Source organism: Mustela lutreola, chromosome 7, assembly GCF_030435805.1.
Source record: "Mustela lutreola isolate mMusLut2 chromosome 7, mMusLut2.pri, whole genome shotgun sequence".
Classification (NCBI taxonomy): domain Eukaryota; kingdom Metazoa; phylum Chordata; class Mammalia; order Carnivora; family Mustelidae; genus Mustela; species Mustela lutreola.
Genome location: NC_081296.1, coordinates 109,321,011 through 109,348,477, shown reverse-complemented (window position 1 = coordinate 109,348,477; position 27,467 = coordinate 109,321,011). Strand labels below are relative to the sequence as shown.

The 27,467-nt window shown below is 40.3% G+C and overlaps 1 protein-coding gene across 4 annotated transcripts in view; it reads right to left on the bottom strand.

The window, feature by feature from the left end:
• The window catches only part of FBXO34 (F-box protein 34), a 134,311-nt gene that overhangs the window by 66,261 nt on the left and 40,583 nt on the right, over window positions 1–27,467 (bottom strand). The window contains exon 1 of one of the 4 annotated variants that reach the window (XM_059182160.1): window positions 17,421–17,562. The exons of 1 other annotated variant lie outside the window; for it this stretch is intronic. The gene's annotated coding sequence lies outside the window, so the exon portion shown is untranslated. Of the gene's footprint in view, window positions 1–16,573; window positions 16,596–16,946; window positions 17,143–17,420; window positions 17,563–27,467 lie in introns of those variants that run through there. 2 more of the 4 variants (XM_059182164.1, XM_059182163.1) reach the window with 2 other exon arrangements.

Below are 27,467 nucleotides of genomic sequence, written 5' to 3'. Positions count from 1 at the left end.
AATCCCACCCCCTTCTCCCAAACCCCCTCCCCCCCCCCAAAAAAATTAGAGTACTGGTTAAAAAAAAAAAAAAGTTAAGCCAGAAACCAGTGAAATTGGATATCTACATTAAGTATATGGAAATGAGGGCGCCTGGATGGCTCAGTGGGTTAAAGCCTCTGCCTTTGGCTCAGGTCATGATCCCAGGGTCCTGGGATCGAGCCCCACATCGGGCTTTCTGCTCAGCGGGGACCCTGCTTCCTCCTCTCTCTCTCTGCCTGCTTGTGATCTCTGTCAAATAAATAAAAAAATTTTTTTTAAAAGTAAAAAAAAAAAAAAAAAAAAAAGAGAGATCATGTAGTTTGGGAAAACATATGTATACAATCCTTTTTTGAATGTTATTTCCCTTTTTTTTTTTTAATATAAAATCCAACTTGTGTGGGCTTTTTTCTTTTTTTTTAAGATTTTATTTATTTATTTGACAGAGAGCTAAAGAGCACCAGTAGGCAAGAGTGGCAGGCAGAGGGAGAGAGAAAAGCAGGCTCTCCGCTGAGCAGGGAGCCCGATATGAGCTTGATCCCAGGACCCTGGGATCCTGTCCTGAACTGAAGGCAGCTGCTTAACCAACTGAGCCACCCAGGCATCCTGCTACTTCCTACTTCAAAATTAAGTACAGCTAGCTCATAATACCACCTGGTTGTATGGAAAATTACTATGAATTTTTTTTCCTCGAGTTCCAACCAGAAGTTTATTTTATAGAGATAAAAACATATTTTAAAAACACTTATTATTCCGGGGCATCTGGGTGGCTCAGTCAGTTGACCATCCAACTCTTGGTTTTTGGCTCAGGTCACCATCTCAGTTTGTAGGACAGACCCCCTCCTCGGCTCTGTGCTCAGCAGGAAATCTGCTGGAGATTCTCTCCCCCCCGCCTCCATAATCTGCCCCCACCCCCAGCACACTTTCTAACAAATAAATAAAATCTTAAAAAAAAAAAAAACACTTATTATTCTATGAAAAATTACAATTTAGCAGAGTATATTTTACCTAATTTATCTGAGCCCACACAGCAACTGGAGAATAAAAGGTTAGAAAGAGAAACACAGGAATATTATAAAAAAGGAACTGAATTGAATATACTGGTTGATTACTTTCTTTGTCCCCAATTAAGTTAATGGGTACTTAAAGATTAGCTGGAACATGTTTCTACACGCTAAGGAATGTGATGTGAGAAAGAGGGGGAAAAAAAATTACCGCATTTTAACCCTGTGTCCTAATCTACATTTTAAAAGAGGAACTCCTGAAAAACACATTACTCACTTATCTTCCTGTCAGTTTACTTTGAAATAGGGGCATATCTGAGAGATACTACGGGTTCAGTTCAGACCACCACAGTAAAGCAAATACCACAACAAAGCAAATCAACTGAGTTTTTTGCTTTTCTGGTATATACAAAAGTTACGTTTACACTATACTATAGTCTATTAAGTATGCAATAGTGTTAGGTCTAAAAAGCAAAGCAGAGGGATACCTGGGTGGCTCAGCCAGCTAAGCACCTGCCTTCAGCTGAGGTCATGATCCCAGGGTCCTGGGGACTCCTTTCCAGGGGGTTTTCAATTTATGTTGCCCAGGAATGGCAGCTACAGCCTTACAAAATGAATTTCTTAAATAAAAGACTTGAAAATCAAAACGACTCCTTGATCCATGGGCCACAGAATGGATGTTGTGTTAGCAGTCACAAAAACAACATCCCCATCACAGCTCTCCAGTGGCCAATGAGAGGTGCTATTTCAATATCTGAGAAGTAGGTTTCACTCAATATGTGAGCTTAAAATTATTGGATAAACCATGTCATGAACAGAGGCGCTGTCATGTCACCCAGGCTTTGTTGTTCCATTTAACAGAGCACAGGCAGAATAGAGTTAGCATAATTTTTAAAGACCCTGGGATTTTTGGAATAGTACATAGGCCCTGGCTTCAATTTAAAGCCATCATTAGGGGCGCCTGGGTGGCTCAGTGGGTTAAGCCGCTGCCTTCGGCTCAGGTCATGATCTCAGGGTCCTGGGATGGAGTCCCGCATCGGACTCTCTGCTCAGCAGGGAGCCTGCTTCCTCCTCTCTGTCTCTCTGCCTGCCTCTCTGCCTGCTTGTGATCTCTCTCTGTCAAATAAATAAATAAATAAATAAAATCTTTAAAGCCATCATTAGGGGGCGCCCGGGTGGCTCAGTCAGTTGACCATCCAACTCTTGGTTTTTGGCACAGGGGTTAAGCCTCTGTGGGTTAAGCTTCTGCCTTTGGCTCAGGTCATGGTCTCAGGGTCCTGGGATCAAGATGGAGAGGGCTGGGGGCACCTGGGTGGCTCAGTGGGTTAAAGCCTCTGCCTTCGGCTCAGGTCATGATCTCAGGGTCCTGGGATAGGGCCCCACATCAGGCTCTCTGCTCAGCAAGGAGCCTACTTCCCCCTCTCTCTCTGCCTGCCTCTCTGCCTACTTGTGATCTGTCAAATAAATAAATAAAACCTTTAAAAAAAAAAAAAAAGATGAGGGGGGGCTCTCTGCTCAGCAGGGAGCCTGCTTCCCTCTCTCTCTGTCTGCCTCTCTGCCTACTTGTGATCTCTCTCTCTATATATTTATTCATTAACAAATAAATTTATTATTATAAATAAATCAATAATCTTTTTAAAAATAATAAAGTCATCATTAGCATTAGCCCCTTAACAAGTCAACCTGTCCTTTGAAGACCTGAAACCAGGCATGGACTTCTCTCTAGCTACGAAAACACTAAAAGGCATCTTCTTCCAATATAGGGCTTTTTCATTTTCAATGAAAATCTGTTATTGAGTGTAAGCCACCTTCATTAATCATTTTAGCTCTGTCATCTGAGTACTTACTGCAGCTTTTACACCAGCATTTGTTGCTCTACTTCACACTTTTAGGTTACTGAGATGGCTTCAAAAGCTCATAAACCAACCTCTGCTAGTTTCAAACTTTTCTTCTACAGCTTCCTCACCTCCTTCAGACTTTACAGATTGAAGAGAAATGAGTGCCTTGCTCTGGATTAGGCTTAAAGTAGTAGCTGGTTTGATCTTCTATCCAGACCACTAAAAATTCCTTCGTATCAGCAGTAAGGCTGTTTTGTCTTCTCTTCATTCGTATGTTCACTGGAGTAGCACTTTTAATTTCCTTCAAGAACTTTTCCTTTGCATTCATAGCTTGGCTGTGTGACACAGAGGCCTAGTTTTCAGCCTGTCTCAGCTTTGGACATGTCTTCTTCATTAAGCGTAATCATTTCTAGCTTTGATTTCAAACTTTTTTTTTTATTTTTTAATTTATTTGACAGACAGAGATCACAAGTAGGCAGAGAGGCAGGCGGGGGCGCGGGAGTAGGCTCCCCGCTGAGCAGAGAGCCCAACGTGGGGCTCGATCCCAGGACCCTGAGATCATGACCTGAGCCAAAGTTAGAGGCTTTAACCCACTAAGCCACCCAGGCACCCCTCTAGCTTTGATTTCAAAGTGAGAGATATGTAATTCTTCCCTTTACTTGAACACTGAAAGGCCACTGTAGGTTTATTAACTGGCCTAATTCCACTACCTTATATCTCGGGCAATAGAGAGAGGCCCAAGGAGTGGGACAGAAAGAGGAACAGCTAGCTGCTCAGTGGAGCAGTTAGAACACACAACAGTTACTGAGGGCACCATCTTATATGGGCACAGTTCATGGCACCCCAAAGCAATTACAATCAAAAATCACTCACTGCAAATTACCCAAACAGAATAATAAAAAAAGTCTGAAATATTGAAGAATTACCAAAATGTTACACAAACACACAAACTGACCAAATGCTGATGGAAAAATGGCACTGACAGACTTGTTCAACACTGGGTACCACAAACATTCACTTTGTAAAAAATGCAAAATCTGCAAAGTGCAATAAAGTGAAGCACAATTAAACAAGGCATGCCTGTATTTATGAGTATGGCTACTGAAACGTGATTGGAAATGTAGTGAAGTAGCAGCTTCTTAAAATCTTCCTATAAAAAGGCTGGCATGTGGGGTGCCTGGGTGGCTCAGTGGATTTCGGCCCCTGCCTTTGGCTCAGGCCATGGTCCTGGGGTCCCAGGATCAAGCCCCACATCGGGCTCTCTGCTCACTGGGGAGCCTGCTTCCTCCTCTCTCTCTGCCTGCCTCTCTGCCTAATTGTGATCTCTGTCTGTCAAATAAATAAATCTTTAAAAAATAAAGAAAGAAAGAAATAACAAATAAAAAGGCTGGCATGTAACCTTTGCCCCTTCTTGTATCTTAGTGTGGAAGAGGCTCCAATAGCTGAAGATCCACCTAGGGCAATTAAGGCATGGACAACAAACAGTGGAGTAGTAATAGTATGATAAGACCCAAGGGGTAGAGTAAGGAATGAGGATAGGCTAGAGGGCAGGGGCTGGCTCTCAACTGCAGGGTTGGTTATATACAATTGTCAAAACTCATCAAATCATCTGCTTAATATCTGTGCATTTTACGGTATTCATCATGTCTCAAAACAAGAGCAAGAAATAGCATGAGTGCTTTATCAGCCGTAGATCCCATATCTGAACTTTAATAAGAGAAGTACTTTGTTGTTTAACCCACTGCTAGTTAAGATTTTCTATCACTAATACACTCTTCATATAACAATACATAAAAGACAAAAATCAAGTGAAAAAGGCAAGGTAATAGTATACAGAATCTTCTACAGCTTAACGTTTTTTTAAAAAGTAGGGAGGGGAAAAGTGTGCCCAACAGATAGGAGAGAGGAGAAAACTCAAGTTTTTGCACCTTTTATTATTTTGAACCACATGAACACATTACCTATCCAAGTAAGCAATGCTCATTAGTCCTATTAAATATTCCATTTAAATTTTTTGAAATTTTGGTATATGCAGATTTTATTTGAACTTTTATTAACTTTAGCTTCAAAAAGATCTCACACTGGACTAATTACCCAGAAAACCACTAGACACAAAAATGAGAAAAGAATATGTTAGGAGGAGGAAAAAGGCAAGGAGACTACTCTTCTTTCGAGGGAAAAAAAAAAAAAAAAGACAAGAAAACATTTTAAGCCAAAAGGAAGGCATTGGGGTCATTCTACTGCTGGAAATATATTATTTATCTTTTAATTTCTCATTATCTACTTTCAGTAAGAACAAACAAAAGCAGCTAGCAAAATCAAAAAGGCCAACAGGCTTTTTCCTCTGACTAACTGTAACAATCATACAAAAGGTTCTTTTTTACTGGGCAAGTATAGATTACGAAGAGTTACAAATAGTAACTGTGAAAGTCTGTGAACCAGATTAGAAATTGAAATAAAATGAGGATTTCTGAGAAATTTATCAAACTGACCTTCCCTGGTTTTCTTTTCTCAACACTTTGAAAATTTGCGTATTTTAATCCTGTTACCTTTTTCTTGGTATTAGCAATGTAAAAAATTTTTACCTGATTCTACAGAAAAAAAGATTAGTAATTGTCAAACTAGTCCTAAAGGTATTTACTGAAGAAACCAATTAAGACTTTTAAAGGAATTCCCACTGTATTATAGGACTGTGGTCAAGAGGTAACATGTATTTAAACCACAGCCATTAAGCCATTAAACAAGAGAAAAATTTAACAAGTGTTTGGTAAAAGAAATCCTTAGAAACACTGGGGGAGGGGCACAGACCTTTAAAAACATAAAATCTTAATATTTAAGTAGTACAACAAATGAGCTGGCAAGCAGATTTTAATCTTCAAAATTAATTATATCTTTTAAAGAAGCAGGCTGCCCTTGTTTTTAATGTTCCTTAAAAGAGGGGAAATCCATGAGATATTCATAAAGCAACAATTCTTAAAAGCTTTATAACTCCTCATTCTCTCCTAAAAGAGGATAATAAAAATTTAAGCAGGATAGACAAGGTAGATTCACAAAAAAAGATAACAACTACAGTTAAGAATCACGTAATTTTTTTTTGTAATATACCCAAGGATATTTTGGGTTACTTAGAAGATCTGTAATGCAAAAGCTAAGCCCCTAGATCAAATAAAGAAGGGGGGAAATAATTCATTTTTTCAATTCAGAAATATAACAGTTACTAATAACATAGCTTAAGTTTTCATTTAAATTTCAAGACCATCAATTTTTTTTAGAAAATTAGTAGCTCTAAAATGTTTTAAGTGTAATTTTTAAAGGTAAAAATATTTTATACTACAGTCTTACAAATATATGCAACTTATATGTAAAGTTATATTTTGAGGAAAACATATCCTCCTGCTAATTTAAAAAAAAATGTGAACTTTCTAGAAGTTAATATATCTTAATAAATAAATATCCAAACAAAAACAATTTTACTTAATATTTGCCAAAAAGACAGGAAAACCTACAAGGTGTTAAATAAGACAAAAGAATATATTCTTAAAAAGACTCCTATTTGCCATGGACACCTGGGTGGCTCAGTTGGTTAAGCATCTGCCTAGAGCTCAGGTCCTGATCCCAGGCTCCTTGTTCAATGGGGAGCCTGCTTCTTCCGCTGCCTGTACTCCCTCTCCGACAAATAAATAAAATCTTAAGGAAAAAAAAAAAAAAAAAGACAAGACAAGACCATTTTTTGGCTATTTGCCAAAGAGTATATAAAAGATTCGTAAAAGAAGCTAAAAGAAAAAGTGACAGAAGTTAACTAATGTGCTTAACATAATGCCTGGCATCTTAAACATACTGCCCTTTTCTTAGTAAATGAATAGTAAACAAATAGGTCTTGCAATGCCACAAGTTAAAAATGTTGGTTTATAGCTATTTTACCAAGATAACCATATAACATGTTAAATATAACACAGGCAAAATATCAAATGAAAGACAGGATTCATAAAACAAAAAGCTACATATGATCTTCAGAATTATTTTCAGGATCCATTTTAGTCATTCTTTTTGTAGTATTCCAAATGAGCTAAAGCATTGTAATGAATGGTAGGGCTCTTCAACCAGAAGACTGCCTGAACTAGAGAAACCTATCTCCTAGGGCTAAAGTGACTACTGTGCAGAAAGTACCACAAACCTCCAGAGAATAATCCTGATGACTGAACTTGAAATAAAATCTCTTGGCCTACTTAGGAAACAAGTTTGCCACTCTTGGTTCCTGGACAATAGAGCAAATGTGTCCTTTCAAACTTCCTTATTAAACTCAAAATTTCATCTCCAGAAACTCCAGCTAATCAATAATTCCTTACTGTAGCTCCAAGAGTGATCTTAGAGCTTCAAGTAGACTACTTTATAACCAAAATTAATTAATTAACTAATTTTTAAAAACCAAATGAGTACTTCAATACACAAACTCCTACAACTGAATTTGCTAGAAGGTGTCCAAGTTAACCAGCAGAGTAGAAAACAAAACAGAATTTCAAAAAATTTAAAGCTACAAATTTAAATCCCCCTTAAAGATGAGAGGAAATGCGGCACCTGACTGGCTCAGTCAGAGGAACATGTGACTCTTGATCTCAGGATTGTGAGTTTGAGCCCTGCACTGGGTGTAAATATAAATAAACGGGCGGTGGGGGTATGAGGGGGAAAAGCTAAGCCTTTAACTATGTGTCTACAATTTGAAGACATAAGATTTGAAGCTTAGTATTTAGTAAGGGAGATAAGACAAATAATACTCATGAAACAAAAGCAAGAAATGCCAGTACATGATGAAGAGCTAAGGTGCGCCTGAGCACTCATTACACACAGCGGAGTTCCGGACAGACTGCAGAGGGACTGGACAGTCCACGGTTTTATGGAAACAGGCTCCTCATAATGGATGAGGACATCTGCAGAAATGGGAAGAGAAGGCACAGCTCAGGAAACTACCTAACTGAACCCCAGGTTTGTTGCAGGCACTCCTAGAAACATGTGAAGAAGAAAGATGGGATGAATCACCTTATGAAAAGTCTCAAAAGCTACTTTTAAATGTGATGCAGAAAGTAAAATTCCAGTGGGATTTTTGTTCAATTAACCCAACAAGTGTACAAAAAGACTGAAGAGAGTAAATAATGAATTTACGAAAACTACAGAGACTATTATAGAAATCTAAACCTAGAATGATCACTGGTCTAAATCTGTGCTATCCAGTACAGAAGCCACTAGAGACATTTGGTTTTTGAGCATCTGAAATATCACCTGCCTTAACTGAGATGATATTTACATGTAGTATGAACATCAAATTTCAGACTTTGCATGAAAAAAAGAATGCAAACTATCTCAGTAATTTTTTATAATTAACTACCTGTTGAAATCATGCTGTATGAGATATATTATGTTAAACAGCATTATTAAAATTCTTTTCAGCTGTTTCTTTTTACCATTTTTAATGTGGTAATCTAGAAAATTTTAAATTACATGTGGCTCACATTATATATCTACTGAACAGCACTGCTCTATGGTTATCTCAACTTTTCTGACCACTCCCATGATTTGAAAAATTTTAACATGCACCCACATAAATGTACATACTTCTAAATTTTACATATATATATATATATATATATATATATATACACTACCAAACTTCTGTATTTTACATACAGTATAAAACAAACACAAAAATAAATACTAAAAGGATGAAAAATTAACTGGAGGTTCTAGTACTTTTCTTTTTGCAACCCAGTGGACTATCCCATATGCCCCATTCTGGTAGTTTAGGATGTTAGCAGAGGGACCGATCAAGGGAAAGACAAATCCAACTAAAAGATTCACTAAAGTTTAATTATTTGTTGACTATGGGAGCAAAGGAGAGGGGATGAATTAAGATGACATAATGGATAACTACTATTTGCTACTCAGCATTCAGTAGCCCCTGAATTTTCCTCAGGACAAAAAAGCTAAGCCATCATGTTGTTTAGGTAGCAATGACCCCAACCTCAGCTCCAGGGGTAGGTCCAGGCTGGCTAAACCAGTTACCAAATCTTATCTGGCCTTAGTGGTTGGTTCAGAAATGTCAATTTAACCCAAAGTCAATGAAATGCATAAGACATTTGCTGGGGCTCCTGGGAAGAGAAAGTCTCTTCTTAGCTACACTTCTTAAACTCAAGTGCACAGATCCCCTAAAAGGTTTAGGTTATAGAACTCAGGGTGTCTGTAAACTCAGATAAAGGGATGAAAGGAATCTTCAACTTCACTGAATTTAACTGAAATTTACCATGTCCTTCTTTTGTGAATCCAGTCAACAGACCATAATATCAGTAACACCAGTCACTCTGTCACCAGCAGAAATCACAGCTTCCTTACATTATCATTGGTTGCAGACACCCACAAATAGTGACAATGTTCATCACTACCTGGAAATTATTAGACTCAATAAATCTTACTATTTAACAAAGAAGTACATACTAGCTTTCAGTTTTTAAAAAATAATTTGATAACAGTATTTTAATATAACTGCTCTTTATTAGACCTATGTACTTAATTTAAGTGAAGGCCTTTGGCAGCTATTGACATGTTGTGATTTCTGGCCAATGTTCTAAATGTCAAAATGAAGAAATTCAATGAAGCCTGGGTAAATCATGGGAGTAACTATGACTCTCTCAAGGTAGCCAAATGCCTCACCATCTAATAATTAGTGATGTTCAGGAACAAGAGTCCCACTGTCCCTATCTACTATCCAGTAAAACCACAGCCAAGGGAACATGGAAAGATGACCCTGTTGAACTTGACTCTAGTCTGGCATGGTAAAGTGACATAAGAGGTGCAGAATGAGTGGGAGGCCACTGGTGCCCCATCCCCTCCACAAGGTCGGATGAGGTTGGCCAGCCTTGAGGGCCGCCAATGAAATACTGTTACTCTTAACCATTTGGTTTTTTAATAAAAATAAAACAAAATAAAATAACGTATGAAAGGAGTCCTGTAGGCTTCAGACTGCCAAAAAAGTGGAGGAAGGAACGAATATCAAGACCCCTGCCCCTACAGCTTCTGAAGCACTCCTCCCTCCCCCCCTCTGGATCTAATGGTATGAGACCTAGAGCTTGAGCTGCTGACAAACATGCTGGGACCACAAAGGGACAAACACATCAGAAGCACAGCTCATTAAATAAAGGAAAAAAGAGAAAAATAGATTCTGATCACAAACAAGTATACAAGTGTATCAAGCTTCACCTTTGAATTTTTCAATATTGTGAGCTAGCAAACTTGAGCTGGTTTTCCTGTTATATCCAGAACATGAAAATCTAAATGGTACACTTGATTTCAATAGCTTCTATCTCAGGAAACTAGAACAATATGCATGGTCTTTGCACTGAAACAGCAAAATTATAGAAAACTTGACTTTGTTACATTGAGGGAATGTGGGGAAAATGAGTTTAGATTTCCACAAACTGAGTGTCACTCAGTACTTACCCCAATCCATTCTCACATAGATTTCCTGTTTTACAGAGACTGAACAACTAAAAACTACATTTTCCAGATGCCCTTAAAACAAAGATTTCACATTTGTCCTAAGTGCAGCTAAGCAGACATACCTGCATAAGAAACATAAGGCAAAAAATAAGATGTAATGATAGTTCTGGCCAAGAAAGTTAAACTATGTTTTTTTCCAGGAAGTTAAACTTCACCAAGTATGGTGGCAGAAGCTTTCTGATTCAACAAGGCAGTGTTGGCTTGCAGTGGCTCCCTCAGCAGGAAGTCTGCAGTGTCATTCTAGGGTTTATTCCTAGAAGCTCTATCTAGTCTGTTCATTCAGCCAAAGAATATATCTTTCTCAATAAATCCTATCTACTACAACTACTTAAATAAATACTGTTGCTACAGACTCCTGAACAAGTACAAAGTAAACTGGGATATACAAAAAGCAGCATTCAGAAACCTAACAAGAGTTAACAGCTTATGGATATGGAAGTATCCATGACCTGGAAAGAATTATAATTGAGAAGCCCTAACAGCTAAGGGTCAGATAACAAAGAGCACAATATAGAGCCAAGAAAAAGCTTTCAACAGTTTAAATCTGGAAGAGAAAGAAGTGCCAGCATTGCTGAGAAGCCAGATAGGCAAGTAACCAAGAAAGGAGAGAACTCAAAAAATAAAGAAGTCATCTACACAATTAAATACCAGAGATAACAAACAAGATACGAATTAAATCTGTCTTTTTAAAAGATTTTTATTTATTCACTTGAGAAGGAGAGAGCATGAGTGGGAGGAAGGGCAGACGAAGAGGGAGAAGCTGACTCCCCACTGAGCAGGGAGCCCATCGCAGGGCTTGATCCCAGGACTCTGGGATCATGACCTGAGCTGAAGGCAGATACTTAACCAACTGAGCCACCCAGGTGCCCCTAATCTGTTGGGTTTTTTGTGTTTTTTTTTTTTTTAAACATTACTTCCTTCTTCAAAAATTATCATTGGGTATAAAATACTGTTTATACTCACTCCAAAATAGGCCCCAACCACACTTGAGTGCTACTGTTCCTTAATACAGTAACTTCTAACATCAAATCATATGCTCTATTTAAATAAAACACAAGCCAAAACCCAACTCTTCTCTGGATGCTAAAATAAAGGCCCCACTCAAGACCCACACCTTGGAAGCTTTCTCTGGCAATCCCAGCTGCCTCCTCTAAATACATATAACATTTACTTATCCCTTTTCAGAAACTGACACCTAACTAAAACCTAAAATGAATAATAAGCTTAAAGAAAACAGAAACTGTGTTCTTCATTTCTTTATATTCTGAACACCTAGAACAATGCCACCTAACAAAGTAGGACCTTTGAAGAGGTAGTTTCAGAATAAAGTGGTGTAAGTAACACTTGGAAGGTACATGAAGGAACTTTCTCTAGTGACAGTAATGTTTAATACCTTGACAGGGTTATATGTCACAAAGATGAACTCATCCAAGCTAGAGGTATGGTATACGAAAGATCTGTACATTTCACTTAATATAAATTTTACCTTAAAAACAATTAAGAGGGGCGCCTGGGTGGCTCAGTCAATTAAGCATTCGACGCTTGATATAAGCTCAGGTCATATCTAAGGGTCTTGAGATCAGCCCTGTGTGGGGCTTAAGATTCTCACTCGTGGGGCGCTTGGGTGGCTCAGTGGGTTAAAGCCTCTGCCTTCAGCTCAGGTCATGATCCCAGGGTCCTGGGATCGAGTCCCACGTCAGGCTCTCAGTTCAGTGGAACCTGCTTCCCTTCCTCTCTCTCTGCCTGCCTCTCTGCCTACTTGTGATAAATAAATAAAATCTTAAAAAAAAAAGAAAAGATTCTCACTCATTCTCTGCCTGCACCCTCCGCCCCTGCTCATGCACTCTTAAAGAAAAAAAAAAAAAAAACAAAAATTGGGGCACCTGGGTGGCTCAGTGGGTTAAGCCTCTGCCTTTGGCCTAGGTCATGATCTCAGGGTCCTGGGATCAAGCACCACATCAGGCTCTCTGCTCAGCAAGGAGCCTGCTTCCCCTTCTCTCTTTGCCTGCCTCTCTGACTACTTGTGGTCTAAATCTTTAAAAAAAAAAAAAAAATTCAGTAAACAAATAGTTCAGGATGGGCACACTTAAGTATTTGGGGGTAAAAATACAACTAAACAGAAGATGGACTGATGAAAGGACAGAGGTAGAAAGAGGCAGGGTAGGATGGGTGGATAAGTAAGTACATATGGCAAAATATGAATTATAAATTATAGAATCTATAAATTATAGAATCAACTGTTCAACACATTCTTGCAACTTTTCTGTGATTAAAATTTTTCATAATAAAATGTCAGGGAAGGGTCACCTGGGTGTTCAGTCATTAAGTGTCCACCTTGGGCTCAGGTGATGATCCCAGGGTCCCGGGATCAAGCCCTGCTGAGCAGGGAGCCTGCTTTTCTTCCCTCTGCCACTCTCCCTGCTTGTGTTCTCTCACTTGCTCACTCTAATAAATAAATAAGATCTTTAAAAAAATAAAAATAAAGTGGAAATGAAGGCTGCGAGATGCTCATATATTTTGCAGTTTTGTCAAGGACAGGAATGAAAACAAAAGACAAAGGAACAACCTTAGAGAATAAAGAAAACATATATGCATGCTTCAGAGTGGGAAGTCTGGATTCTACCCTTTCACTCTAGCTCTAATTTTAGACTGCCTACACAGACTAGTTCTGGCCTTGAGTGCTCGTTCTTCACTGAAACAAAGTGCTCACTCACTAAGTTCCGTTCATTTTAGAATAATCAAAATCCGTGGCATCTAGACCCTTTGCCTGTATGACAATCTGTTCCCATTCTTTTCACCTGAGTTTCTAAAAACCTTTTTTTTTTTTTAAAGATTTTATTTGACAGAGGGGGAGACACAGCGAGAGAGGGAACACAAGCAGGGGTAATGGGAGAGGGAAAAACAGGCTTCCTGCGGAGCAGGGAGCCCTATGCGGGGCTAGATCCTAGAACCCTGGGATCATGACCTCAGTTGAAGGCAGATGCTTAACAACTGAGCCACCCAGCCACCCCCTAAATACCTCCTTAGACTGACCTTTAGATGAGACCTTTGGCCAACCTAGCATAACGTTAATGGTTCACCTTCTTGGCCCAATTCTGGCTCCTCAAACCCATGGCCCTCCATGGCAAAGGAATATTAAAACAAGGTCAAGAACCCTTGCAGCAAGGACAAAATGGCATGTCACAGTCCCTGGCTAAGTACCTGGTACAGAGGTACTCAAAAAATGTCTGTTAGATGAATGAAACCCACGCCTCATGATAATATTTAATCTCACATATTAATGCTTAGTTTCATATTTGTACCCACATTGTCCTGAGGGTGGGAAATGTATGTGCTAGGATTCTGAAGCTGAATATTTAAAAGGAGAAGATCTGGAGTTTCCTCTGTGGAGAGAGCTAACTAGAAGATGGAGTTGGAAATGACAGGTTGATAAACTCTTTCAGCTAATGTTAAGAGACACCTACATTTTAATCATTAGTACTCTCCTAGATAATACAATACATTCATCAGCTTCAAAATACCATAAACATCACCTAAAGAGAAGTTCAATTATACAAAGACAAAGAATGGCAGGAATTCAATTTCCAGTAACTTAAATGCATTTGGAGTTAATTTGCTCTGTCTTGTTGTTGTTTCCAAAGGACTGTAGATTATGCATTTACTGAATTTTGCCTTTGTCACACATGACTTAACAAGGAAGGCATTCATTATACCATAGTAGCATCCCTCAAGTATCTGGTTCTAAACAGCTGCAAATTTTGGAAGGTAACACGAAATCATGTCTCTAACTATTAGTATGTTCTCCCCCAACAAATATTAAAACAAGATTACTAGATTACTAGATTAACCAAACTGTCCAAATTAAACTGAGCATAAATTTAAGTTTAGAAAATAATGTAAAAATTTTGCATAGGAAAAAAGAAATTTTGCACAGGAATTTAAATTAATAGAATTTCCAAAGAACTTGGAAATTTCAAAAAATACAGCACTTTCATTCCTCATATTTGCTTTACCTGTCTGAAAGATGCCATAGACACTAATGAATGATTTAGTCCTTTCAAATGCAGTAACCAAATATGATAATGAAACATTTTAAAATAATAATAAACCCAATTTCAAATAAATTCCCATTTATAAGAAGTAAAAGCTACTTCCTAGACATCCTGCCAAAGATGGAAACAAGCTGTAAAAAAATGTTTCAGAAGAATTATGGCTCGTTAAGTAGTTATAAAACTGTATACATAAGTTGGCTTTTAAAAACCTGTTATTGTTCCTCAGTCACATCAGAATACACTAAAGACATTATTCTCCACCTATTATCTCATTTTCCATTAGGGAAAAAAAAATTCATAACTACTAAACACAATAGAGGGGAAAAAAGCACTGCCAGGGAGTGGTTATTTTATTATCATCATTTATATGTCTTTCAACTCACATTTAGTTGGACTTTCATCCCTTCCCATATACACAAGTACATTTAATTTACACAGAGCCGCATAGCCTGCCCCAGAAAGGTTATTTGGAAAAGACACAAGCAAGTGTCCTTCTGAACCTCCTTCAATTTCATTACATAGTATCTTGCCATGATCCTTTCCTCTTGGAGTAGGCTGACTAAAGCCCTCACTATCAGCAGTTTTGCCTTAACTCTGTAACTATCAGTTATGAGGATCCAAACACTCAAATTTTGTCTTCAGAGCCTTCAAACAACATATTAACATATAATTCCTAATTTCTTAAAAGAAAAAAATAACTTTCAGTGGTACACACAATGCTGTCAAATTTCCAAGGTATAGTGAGTGAGGATCAAAATGAGATTTAAAAGAAAGCCTTCGGGGCGCTTGGGTGTCTCAGTCAGTTAAAGCCTCTGCCTTCAGCTCAGATCATGATCTCAGGGTCCTGGGATCAAGCCCCGCATCTTCCTCCTCTCTCTCTGCCTGCCTCTCTGCCTACTTATGATCTCTGTCAAATAAATAAAATCTTAAAAAAAAAAGAAAGAAAGAAAGCCTTCTTTGGTGAACTTTCAGTCAAATCCAACAGTAATTAATGAGGGTAAATTTTTGCTTTCATTTCCTGTGTCAATGGACACAGCATAACTTCCACCAGCATGCTGGTGCAAAATACATAGAGACAATCTCTTATCGATCACTTTTAAAGAGCAAATGGAGAAGAGGAAGTATTAGCAACGAAAAACTACCACTTCAAGTCAAAGTCAACAAGGAAGGACTGAGGACTCCTACCCAAACTTCCTGCTAACGACCCTAAATTGTAATTATGTTTCAATTTTAAGGCAACTACCTTTCAAACTAGATTCTATTTAAATGATCCTACAGAGAGGAAAAAATTATATTGATATGTTGAAATACCTGAAAAGGGTTAGTAATGGCAAGCGACTCACAGTATTCACAGACAAGGAACTTTAATGAAATTGTTAGTTTCATATTTGAAAGCAATAAACACAAAATTTTAGTTACTTGTCCAGACAAGCCATCCTGGGATATGTTATTGTCATAGCCCAGTGTTAGTAGGAAAGCAAGAAAACGGCTTGTTGAGTTAAAACCATAGGAAACCCTCAATTATCCATGATAGCACAGGACAAACCCAACTTAATCAATTAAATCATCAGGTAATGGCTACTTAAAAATAATACTGGATTAATCAAATCTCCCTCCCGGCTCCTCCGCAACAGAAAAAGTTCATTTAGGATCTGCTCCCACTTTTCCCAGCCACTCTAACAAAAATGCAAACAAGCAGATACCGGATATAATTCCAAGCTAAAGAGAGAGAGGCGAACTGAATTATCAGCACTCCAACTGGTTCCATTTTTAAAGCAATTCCAATCACAAACCATCAAACTCTAAGTTCAGCTTTCTGAAAGGCAGTTGCACACTCAACCCCCGCCCCCCAACCTCCGGACTTAGATTTTTCTATATCAAATGTGTCTTTTTTTTTTTTTTTAAAGATTTTATTTATTTATTTGACAGAGAGAAATCACAAGTAGTCGGAGAGGCAGGCAGAGAGAGAGAGAGGGAAGCAGGCTCCCTGCTGAGCAGAGAGCCCGATGCGGGACTCGATCCCAGGACCCTGAGATCATGACCTGAGCCGAAGGCAGTGGCTTAACCCACTGAGCCACCCAGGTGCCCCTCAAATGTGTCTTATATTGAACTGTACCAACAATACTTGCTTGAAATGATGTTAAAGAACTTGACAACTATTACAACTATGAAATGTTGGTATCGAACCACTTTTGATTCAAATCCACGGCGATTCCAGGCGTCGACAGAAGACTGAACTTCCTTCTTCTCCCCTCCCGGTCTTCCCCGCCCTTCCGCGCGCCAAGGTCCAAGCCCGGGCCTGCTGTGACATCACAGCCCATCTCTTGGAAACCTCTGACGTCACAGACACGAGGACCCAGAGCACTATGACCTCATGGCTGACTGGGGCCGACCCGCAGTCGACTCGCGCCTGCTCCGAGGCCAGAGAAGCTCCCGAGCCCCCGTCCGGCCCAATCCCGGGGGAAGGTTAAGGGCAGGCGTCAGCTCACCTGCGCCGGGGCGGAACCGACAGGGTGGCTAGCCCAGGCGGGCGCGACCGGGCGACGCGACCCCCACCCAGAGCCCGACTTTCTCACCCGCCACGGGTCACGGAGGTTGAGAGAGCAGGTCCAGCGCCTCCTCACGGCCTATCCGTGATCTCCGGGGCTTCAGCCTGGACCGGGGACCCGGCTGTCGCCCGCCGGCCCGCTCGACCTTCCGTGGCCCGTGGGGGCGTTCAGCGCCCGGCCAGAGCGCTGGCTGAGGCCGGCCCGGGAGAAGGCGCGGGCCGCTCGGCCCCTGCCCCAGACGCGCCCGAGCGCGCCGCGAGCCCGGGACCCGCGGGCGGCGCCCCCGCCCCCACCCGCCCCGCGCCCCAGGAGCGCAGGCAGGCGGGAGGGGGCGGGGAGCGGCCACCGTGGCCGCCGCCGCAGGACCCCGACCGCGCTGCCCTCACGCCACGCCCCACCGCGGCCCCAACCCACCTGCGCTCCTGCCCCGGCCGGGGCCTGGCCCGGGGCTGCACACCCCGATGCGGCGGCGGCAGCTGCAGGCCTGGCTCGCTCCCCACCGCTGAGGCGGACCGAGCGCCCAGCACGGCGCGGCAGAGCCCAACGCTCGCCCCGAAACCCATTTGTTTGGCTAAAACGGCGTGACGTCACGCGCCGGCCCAATCGACGGTTGGCCAGGGGAGGGGCCTCCGTACCGGGGGAGGGTTGCAGCGACTCCTGCCGGGCATTCTGCGGTACTTCGGACGCTGGGGACAGAAAGACTGAGGGACTTAAAAACGGTGAAGTACTGCGGGCCCCCAAGTGGTGGAGAAGAGCGAAAGCTCGGGGACGTGCTGTAGCGAAAGGAATCAAACCCGCTGGCGAGTCAGAAAGGTAGCAATGGCCAGTGTTCAGTCTGCAGCCAGGACCAGTTTATTAGAACTCATGGGTGGATCTGGAGCTACAAATGGTACTAAGTGCTATTAGATATCCTCGTAGACTCGGGTTCCAATTTTAGTTCTGCTACCAGCTTGGAAGGCTGGATTTCATCATGGCAGGACTACCGCACATAGATAAACTTTTGAGATTGACAACCTCAAAATGTGGTCTGTAGAAGCTCACGAAATTATAAAGGAATATATAGAATAGGTAATAATAAATTAATTTAGTACTTTCAAATCAGAGTGCCAGTGAGGAAACTTTTTATATCCAGGCTTTAAAATGATCATTTCCTTGGGATGCCTGGTTAGCTCAGTGGATTAAAGCCTCTGCCTTCAGCTCAGGTTATGATCCAGGGTCCTGGGATTGAGCCCCGCATAGGGCTCTTTGCTCGGCTGCGAGCCTGCTTCCCCCCTCTCTCTCTGCCTGCCTCTCTGCCTACTTGTGATCTCTGTCTGTCAAATAAATAAAATCATTTTTTTAAAAATGATCATTGCCTTCATTGTAAAAATAATTTTAACTGCATAGTAGAACATGAGAACAACAACAAAACACACACACACACACAAAAAGAACATGAAGACAATAAAGAAAAATTCCTTTCATATAAACATGGCCACTCTCAGCATCTGGTGTATCTTCTCTTAGACTTTTTGTCCTGTGTGTATTTATTTTACAATGTTATCATAAAGTGCACACAATTTGGGGGGTCCTCTTTTTTCACATGTATAAGTGTTTTTCATATTTTATGTAAGCCTCATAAGCATTTTAACAGCTGAATAAAATTAATTGGACATGAAAAATTTACTGAATTCTCTATTCTTGGACATAACTTATTCCCCTCTCTTTGCCATTACAAAGAAATCACAAGACATTCATAAATGTAGATTTTTTAAGACTAATGTCAGAAATGGAATCATTAGGTAAAAGTTTATCCATACATTTATAGTTACTTAAAAAATGATTTTTTAAAGGTTGTACCAAGTTATACTTAAACTAGCGGCTTTGATTTGAGCCAGCCCTTTAAAAAGTAGTTTTGTAAAATATGAAATAAAAAATAAAAAAGTAGTTTCGTCCAATTATAAAACTACTCTGATAAAATACATATGTATAAAATCTTAAATATCAGGACACCTGCATGGCTCAGTGGGTTAAGCCACCGCCTTTGGTTCAGGTCATGATCTCAGGGTCCTGGGATCTAGTACTGCATCAGGCTCCTTGCTTGGCAGGGCGAGTGCTTCTCTCTCTGCCTTTGCCTACCACTCTGCCTGCTTGTGTGCTCTCTCTCTCTCTCTCTCTGACAAATAAATAAAAATCTTTAAAAAAAATCCTTAAGTACCAAAAAATTTTTTAAGAGAATAAAGAAAACAAATATTTTCCCATAATCTCACCTCCAAGAAATAATCATTTAATTTCTTCACCTAGGCCTTTATCTGTAAAATAATTTTTTTAAGATTTTTATTTATTTATTTGACAGAGAACACAGGTAGGCAGAGAGACAGGCAGAGAGAGGGGAAGCAGGCTCCCGACCCAGCAAAGAGCCCCACGCAGGACTCAATCCCAAGACCCTGAGATCGTGACCCAAGCCGAAGGCAGAGGCCCAACCCACTGAGCCACCCAGGCATCCCTGTACAAATAATTTTTTTAAAAATTGGGAAGGAATCATACTGTACATATTGACATCAAACTTAATGTCTGATTTAATATCCGATCAGTATTAGCTTAATATATCATGATCATTTGAAACTACTCTGTGTTATATTTGACCTGAGCTGAAGGCAGCGGCTTAACCCACTGAGCCACCCAGGCGCCCTCTGTGTTATATTTGATTCAAAGTTCTAAAATGTAAATCCATCCTTTCAGGCTCATCGCAAATACTGTCCTGTTTAAACATTTTGCTTCCTTGGAGGAATCAAAAAAATTGATTTCCTTCAATTTTTGTTAGATCTGTTAGATTCTTTTTTTTTTATTTTTTATAAACATATATTTTTATCCCCAGGGGTACAGGTCTGTGAATCGCCAGGTTTACACACTTCACAGCACTCTAAGCTGCTAGAGGACAAAGATTATATCCTCATTCCAAAAAAGATCTTGTACTTGATATGGTTTCATGTTTAATGAGTAATTATAATATGTTAATCTGTACTTTTCTCATGATGGTAGATAAGTATGATCACCACTTTATAATAGTATTTACTACAGCTAATTAATACCCAACATTTATTGCATTGACAATGTTTGATCCATACTATTCTGTGTATTACATACATTCTTTTGTTTAATCTGAAAAACACCTCTCTGAGGTTTCATATTACAGATGAGGAGGCCAGGGTTGGAAAACTTAAACCATTTGCCCAGGATTGTAGGTGGCATAGAGCCAAATTTAGTAAAGACTCCAGCATTTTCACCATGTCACTGTACTGTTTGGGGGAATTTCAGATGAGTTAAAAACAATGAAATGACAAAGCATTACAGAGAGATCATCAAACTAAAATGACAATGGTTTGTATGTGGAGAGCACACCTTCATTTTCAAAAGTCCTATTAGAGACTCTGTGGTCTAATTTCTCAAACTGTCTGTGGTTAATAACCAGTTTGCTTTTTTTCTTAATACACTGTGAGCTGTTTTGAAAATATAATAAAACTACTAAAAAATGAAAATTAAAAAAGACAAAATAAAAGCCCAAATTCTTTATTATTAAACTCAGCACATGGAAAATTACTCTGTCAAATTGCCAGTAAAATTTCTAAAACTTATTTTCCATTTCTGTTCTTCAAAGTTTTGTTGTTATTGTTGTTGTTTTTTCAGTATGTCCATAACTAGCATGGAGCTCAACATGGGGCTGGAACTCGAAACCCTGAGATCAAGACCTGAGCTGAGATCAAGAGTCAGACATTTAACTGACTGAGCCATCCAGGCACCCATTCTTAATTTCTGTTCTTTTTTTTTTTTTTTTTTAAGATTTTATTTATTTATTTGTTTGACAGACAGGTATGACAAGTAGGCAGAAAGGCAGGCAGAGAGAGGAAGGGAAGCAGGCTCCCGACTGAGCAGATAGCCCGAATGCGGGGCTCGATCCCAGGACCTTGGGATCATGACCTGAGCCAAAGGCAGAGGCTTTAACCCACTGAGCCACCCGGCACCCCCTTAATTTCTGTTCTTATCACAGACTCATCCTAAAGCTGGCCAGTGGGCCACACTTCGTATAGGACTAGTTTGGGGGAAATAAGATTAAGTGAGAGGGCAGTGAAACCATTTTAGGCTAGTTGCTCCCTTGATTCTCTTTCTCCATTTACACAGTGGGAATGATCCCCAAAAACACAGCTACCAGAGCCAGTGCAGTCCATCAGGTGACAGACCCTATGATACACTCTCCTAAGGGAGCTCCCCAAAAAAGGCAACAGTGTGGCACGGTGAGGCCACAGTGAGTGATAAGAAGCTGAAAGAGGAACAAGATGAAGTTGGCCTGAGATGGCAGAGTGGCAGAAAAGTCCTAAATATATGTTTTATACAACTTTGTTTATTCTAGCAATGATTAAAACAATTATCTCAAGCCATCAAACATATTAAATCAAATGGGGCTGTTTGTAGCCCCATTTGGTTTCGTTGTTTTTGGTTTCATTATTTGGTTTTATTTGGTTTCATTATTCCTCTCTGCTCAGATAAAAAACAAAACAAAAAACAAAACAAAATAAAACTCAGAACCTTCCACCCATTCCTTAACAAGCTCACTCTTACCTCTAAAAGAAAAACACCATCTCATCTCCCTCCATTCCCCCAAACTCTTCATCCTTAACCAAATCTACAGCCTCCACTGCAGTAAAAAAGAAAGCCAGAGACAGACTCCATTAGACTTTGCTTCTAGGTCCATCTTCACTATAGAACTAGGTCACTTTCCCTACCTACTTAACTGTATTATTATGAAGTTTAAATTAGAAAAAAGAAGGTTGTCTGGGTGGCTCAGTGGTTAGGCATCTGACCCTTGATTTCAGCTCAGGTCATGGCTTCAGGGTCGTGAGATCAAGCCCAGTGTCGGGTTCCATGCTAGGCATGCAACTTGCTTAAGATTCTCTCTCTCCGTCTCTTCCTCTACCCTACCCCTTCCCCCTACTCCCATTCTCTCTCCCTCGCTCTCTGTCAAAAAAAAGAAAAAAAAGGGAAAGTGCTTTCAAGTTCACCAAGTTAAGGCATGCACTTAAACAGGCCTAAGGAAAAGTCACTGGAGCATGCTTAAAGCTCTGAGCCCATATGCATGTATGAGGCATGGAGGTGGTACCGGGAAGCTGGGCAGAGGCTACTCAGTCATGAGAGATGACTTCATTCATGATATACTGAAGAACAACTAAGGAAAAACAGAAGAACAAAGGCAGCAAACTGCCAACAGATGAATGTATCTCACAATTGAGTTGTAGATTGTGAGAGATATACATAAAGTTGAATATTGAAATCAGAAAACCCTATTACTTATCCTTTTTTTGGGGGGGGGTCTGTGGCCCCATGAAAATCTGATAAAAGCTAAAAACCAAGAGACTCTTTATGGGGCGGAGCTGAGGGGGAGACGTATTGATAGATACACAGATAATTTTTTAAATAATTTTAATTTCTCCAAAAAAGTCCTTTAAAATAGCTTACTTTATGATGCCCTGCATGCTTATGAAAGGAAGTAAAAGAAATGCAGGGTGGTGACTGACAGTCTCCTCCAGTGAAATGCCATGGCAAAACCCAGTCAAGGTCCCAAGTTCTCCTCCCCCTGTACTATTGCCCTTAGAAGCTCTCCTTGTTTTCAGCACCCTTGACATTTCAGATGACGGTTTCTATAACACCAACCCTATGGTCCACAGCAATTTCTGTGTATCCCACTTCCTGAAGCATATAAAAGAGGCAATTCCCCCGCCAAACTCTTCGTATTCTGATCATCATAATTAACACGTGGGTAGATTTGATACCCGGCCATAAGGGATTCCAAGTCCCTTCTTAACGTTTGACTTTTTACTAGAAATCTATACATAAACAGTATATTCTAGATGCTCCTCTATTTAAACTCCATGTAGTCCGTAGAATCCAAGTCATGCAGTTCAGCAAGAGACAATGAAAGCATTTTGTTAACTCTATCAAATCAGGCAATCTCTGTTCCATCTCGAGGACTTTGGGCCTGCTAGTCCCTCAGCCTAGAAGGTTCTTCTCCTCTCTCTGCAATTGCTTAGCCCTGACACAATCTTAGGTATTGGCTTGAAGTCTCCACAGAGCACTGGAAACACTGGAATTTATATTCAGGAGGGTCTTGAGGGAAAGAAGGAGGTAAGCTGGGGAATCATGTCCCTATCAAGTCTAATTTTTCCTTAGATTTTATTTTCCTTTGGGGTGACATGAGGAAGTGGGTAGAGCCTCTTCAAACCAGGATGTCCCTAGCCATCCTTTCAAAAATTGTGTTACACAATTTACACTATTTTTTAAATAATTATTATTATAATCCCCTGCAGGCGGGCAGCTTCAAAAGAATGGAGACTGGACTTTATTCATTACCGTATTCTAATGCTAAGCCCAGTGTCTGACAGAAGTTACTCAATAAGTAATGGTTCAATGATCTCTTTTAAATCCTAGAACTAATTTTCTGCAAGGACAGCAGTGATCTATATTAAGAATGGTTTAATTCCAGCAGTTATGAGAGCTAGAAGACGTTTTTGAAAGTGGGGCAGAAAAAAATAGAGTTTTCCTAGTGAAATTTTCACTGCTCCTAGAAGAGTTTTCCTAGTGAAATTTTCCCCAGGAGATGTTCTCTCCGTAGCCAGTGGAGTAAGACCAAAAGTCTTATATCCAGATAAGGCCATAGACCTATAGCCTGAAGCCACTCATGTGGGAACATCAGGTCTAAAGCTACATCAGGTCTAAAGCTAGAGGGCGGGGCTTCTGAGAGAACAAGGAGGTCTAAACTCTGCTTGGGAGATTGAAAGCGGAATAACAATGCTGCCTTAAGAAAGAGAAAGGGGGGAAAAAATCACAAAAAGAGAATGAAGGTTTGCATATCCCACAAATTATTATAACACAGAAGAAATTAAACCTAGCCAAGAATTTTGCTAAATTCCAAGTACAAAAACACAACAGGCAAAAGGAAAACAATTCATCACACACACACACACACACACACACACACACACAGCATCCCCAAGTCCATCAGTTCTTCTGGCTGACCTTAGCATAAAATCAGAACTCCTTCCTACACCCCATTATATAATCAGACATGTCCCCTCCCTCAATCTCTCTCCATTCTCCCCCTTTTCTTGGCTGAGATGTTGCTTCCTCAGCTTTCTAACTATGGTATTTCAGCTTTGTCACTTTCCTTCATAGTGCTTATGCCTGATGAAAGGTACTTATTAGGGGTGCCTGGGTGGCTCAGTGGGTTAAGCCTCTGCCTTTGGCTCAGGTTATGATCGTCAAGCCCTGAATCAGGCTCTCTGCTCAGCGGGGAGCCTGCTTCCCTTCCTCTCTCTGCCTGCCTCTCTGCCTACTTGTGATCTGTCTGTCAAATAAATAAAATCTTAAAAAAAAGGTACTCAATAGATGGCTGTTGAATTAATCAAAATATTCATACTATTTCTCCCCAAACAATTAACTCAGGATGCAAGTGTTTAACATCAGTGGATGACAAAAATTACAAGAGTAGAAAGTCTTACACATCATAAACAGGACCTGAGTTAAGGGAGAATCGAAGGTAGTGCTTCAAGAACAGAACCAAAAGTAAGAACGTCAGAGACCTATAGAACCCAACCAACCTACCAGTCACGATTTGGGTGCTTCAACACACACTATCCTTGATTATATTTTCTAGATTACCAATTGGTTATAAGGATATTTGTATTATCTCTTGGCATTTAGACAGGAACGAGCATTCTCTGGGTAATACCAGATAATTCATCCTTCTATCTTTCATATTTTCAATAAGTCCTTGATCTGTTTGTTGAAAAATGGCAAGAAAGGAAAAGGGTGGGGTAGGGTGTCCCTGACCACTGACTACCTCTCAAATAACAATTCCCTTTTTCTTCTTTGTTAACAGAATCCTGATCTCAGGCCTTCTCTGTGCTTCAGGGGAAGAGAGCCCAGACTCATGGAGTGAATTATGATTGACCTAAACCAGTAGTTCTCAATAGGGTGATTGATGACTTTTTTTCCCAGGGTACATTCAGCAACATCTGGAGACATTGCTGATTGTCACATCTTAGGAGAAATGCTATTGGATCTAGTAGGAAAAGACCAGAGGTGCTCCTCAATATCCCATAATATACAGTTCAGCTGGTCCCCCACAACAAAGAATTATTTGTTCCAAAACGCCAATAGTGCCAAGGTTCAGAGACCTTGCTTTAAGGTAATCAGTGTGGTCCCAATCTCCTTCTCAGGGATTGGTTCAGACATGGGGGTGTGATGCAAATCTAGCTAATAAAATGCAATGAGAAATCGACTGATCTACTTCTGGAAAGGTTTTTCTTACCATTAAAGGAAGATACTCATTTTCTGTTGCAATGCATTACTTTCCTAAGTAGAACCATATTTACCAAGAATGGGACAGAGAAACATACAAAAAGAAAGAGTCCCTTCTGTGTGGCTAGATGTCATTATGTCTGTGTGCAATGTCTAGAACTACAGTTTGTCTGGGGACCATGAGAGTTGTTAGCTGAAGAAAGCATAAGAGAATGGCCAAGCAGAAAGGTATAAGTAACCCACATCCTTGAGGTCATCACTGCACCTCTGACTTACCCTTGAGTCCCCTTGTTATGTAAGATAATCAATGTTGTAACCATCTAAGTCATTTATTTTATAGGAAAGTAACTGAAAACATCATTCACTATACATGCACACACATATAAATTTGGCGAGCCTGTATAGGAAATAAAATGGGCAGGTGAAGACATTAACCTACTTCTTTGGGAACAAGCTTTACAATAGTCTGTTATAAAATAATTTTATTTTACCATGCTCTCAGAGTAATCAAACTAATGATATCAGAAGTAAATAAAAATCAGTGGGAACAAAATCTTTGTCAATGAATATATTTGAATTATTTAAATAAAGGAAGAGAATTTTTATGACACCTTGAAATCTTTAAGAAAATGACATTTTCCAACCACTGAAATTTAATTTGAGGGAGCTTGTCTTCCTAGGACTAGCCAGTCTGTCCTTATTCTTCCTAAGTTCTATATACCTAATTCACAGGCTCCTGCTATAGCAGAGGAGAGACAGCCAGGCTAAAATAACCTAGCTATATCAGCTTTGCTAACCTGGTCCAGGGGATCGATTTTGCTCAGAATTGAGTTTCTTAAGAAAGCCAGTAAGTTTTTCTGCAGTTTTATGATTTGCTGACATTTTCTACCAAGTATAGCTATGCTTTTCATGCCCAGTCTTGCTCTGAAATACCAAAGATGCTTATCAAAAAGTACAGAGCTCAGTTACCAGCATTTCCTTGCAAAAATCATTTATCATTTAAGTAGTGTATTCAAACTGGATTTTCCCTGGAAATGTGTACAGTGGTTGGGCTTCTTTTGAATGCCCACCGCATGCTTTCTGTCCCTCCACTCTCTAGTTTACTGTTGCTCTAACGGAATCCCACTGATCTCACCACACCTCCCCTCTTGCCGCCTTCTGAGACTGCTGAGCTATGTGTAATTTTTGTGTGTATGCGTGCCTCCAGCAAGACACCTCCGGCAAGATCTGAAAAGTAATACATGTATGTATTGTTAAAGTACATTGGGACACCTGGTGGTTTAGGCAGTTAAGTAGCTGCTTTTGGCTCAGGTCATGATCCCAGGGTCCTGGGATCAAGCTCCACAGAGTGCTCCCTGCTCAGTGGAGAGCCTGCTTCTCCCTCTGCCCCTCCCCCCTACTCATGCTCTCTTTCTCTCTCTCTCTCTCTCTCTCTCTCATGCTCGCTCTCTCTCAAATAAATTCTCCTTTAAAAAAAAAAAAATTAAACCTGTTTTGTCCTTTTTCTTGATGTCCCTCCCCTCAACAAAGCCAGCGTGTGCCTTCAAGGTGGTAGAGTGATGACCCTGTAAAAGGAAGGGGCATCTGACTGTTCCTCCTTGTTCAGAGCTACTCTAAAGTCTGCATTTCCACACTCTGATTCCAAGCTCCTTAAGGCTTCATTGCTCCCACGGCTTTTACCATATGTTGCTTTTGCTGTTGCTACACCTCTCTAGCTTTTGTAGGCGTTCCTTCTCTCCTCTCTGTGCCTCCTCCTCCTCCCATATATCTTGACTTTCTTAGCAAACAGCTTGACTTTGACAGGCATCACTAGCTGAAGATCACGGACTCCTCTCGGTGAGGCTCTCCTGATCCTCACGTACTCCCACTCAAGCCTCCGCATCCTGAGTGCAGGTCTGAGCCCTCTCCCCTTAAGTCATTTCCTGCATTCTCTGCTACTCAGAGGCTACTTTCACATGGCAGCGTGCATTGCCTTTTTTTTTACATTTCTAGGCTCAGCGAGGCTCTCAGCCTCCACTATGAATAAAACCCACGTGTGATCCATACGTGTGGTAACAGTTAAGTTCACTAAACACATCTCAAACATGTCCTCACTGTGTTTTTACATATGTTATTGTCATTTCTGATTCC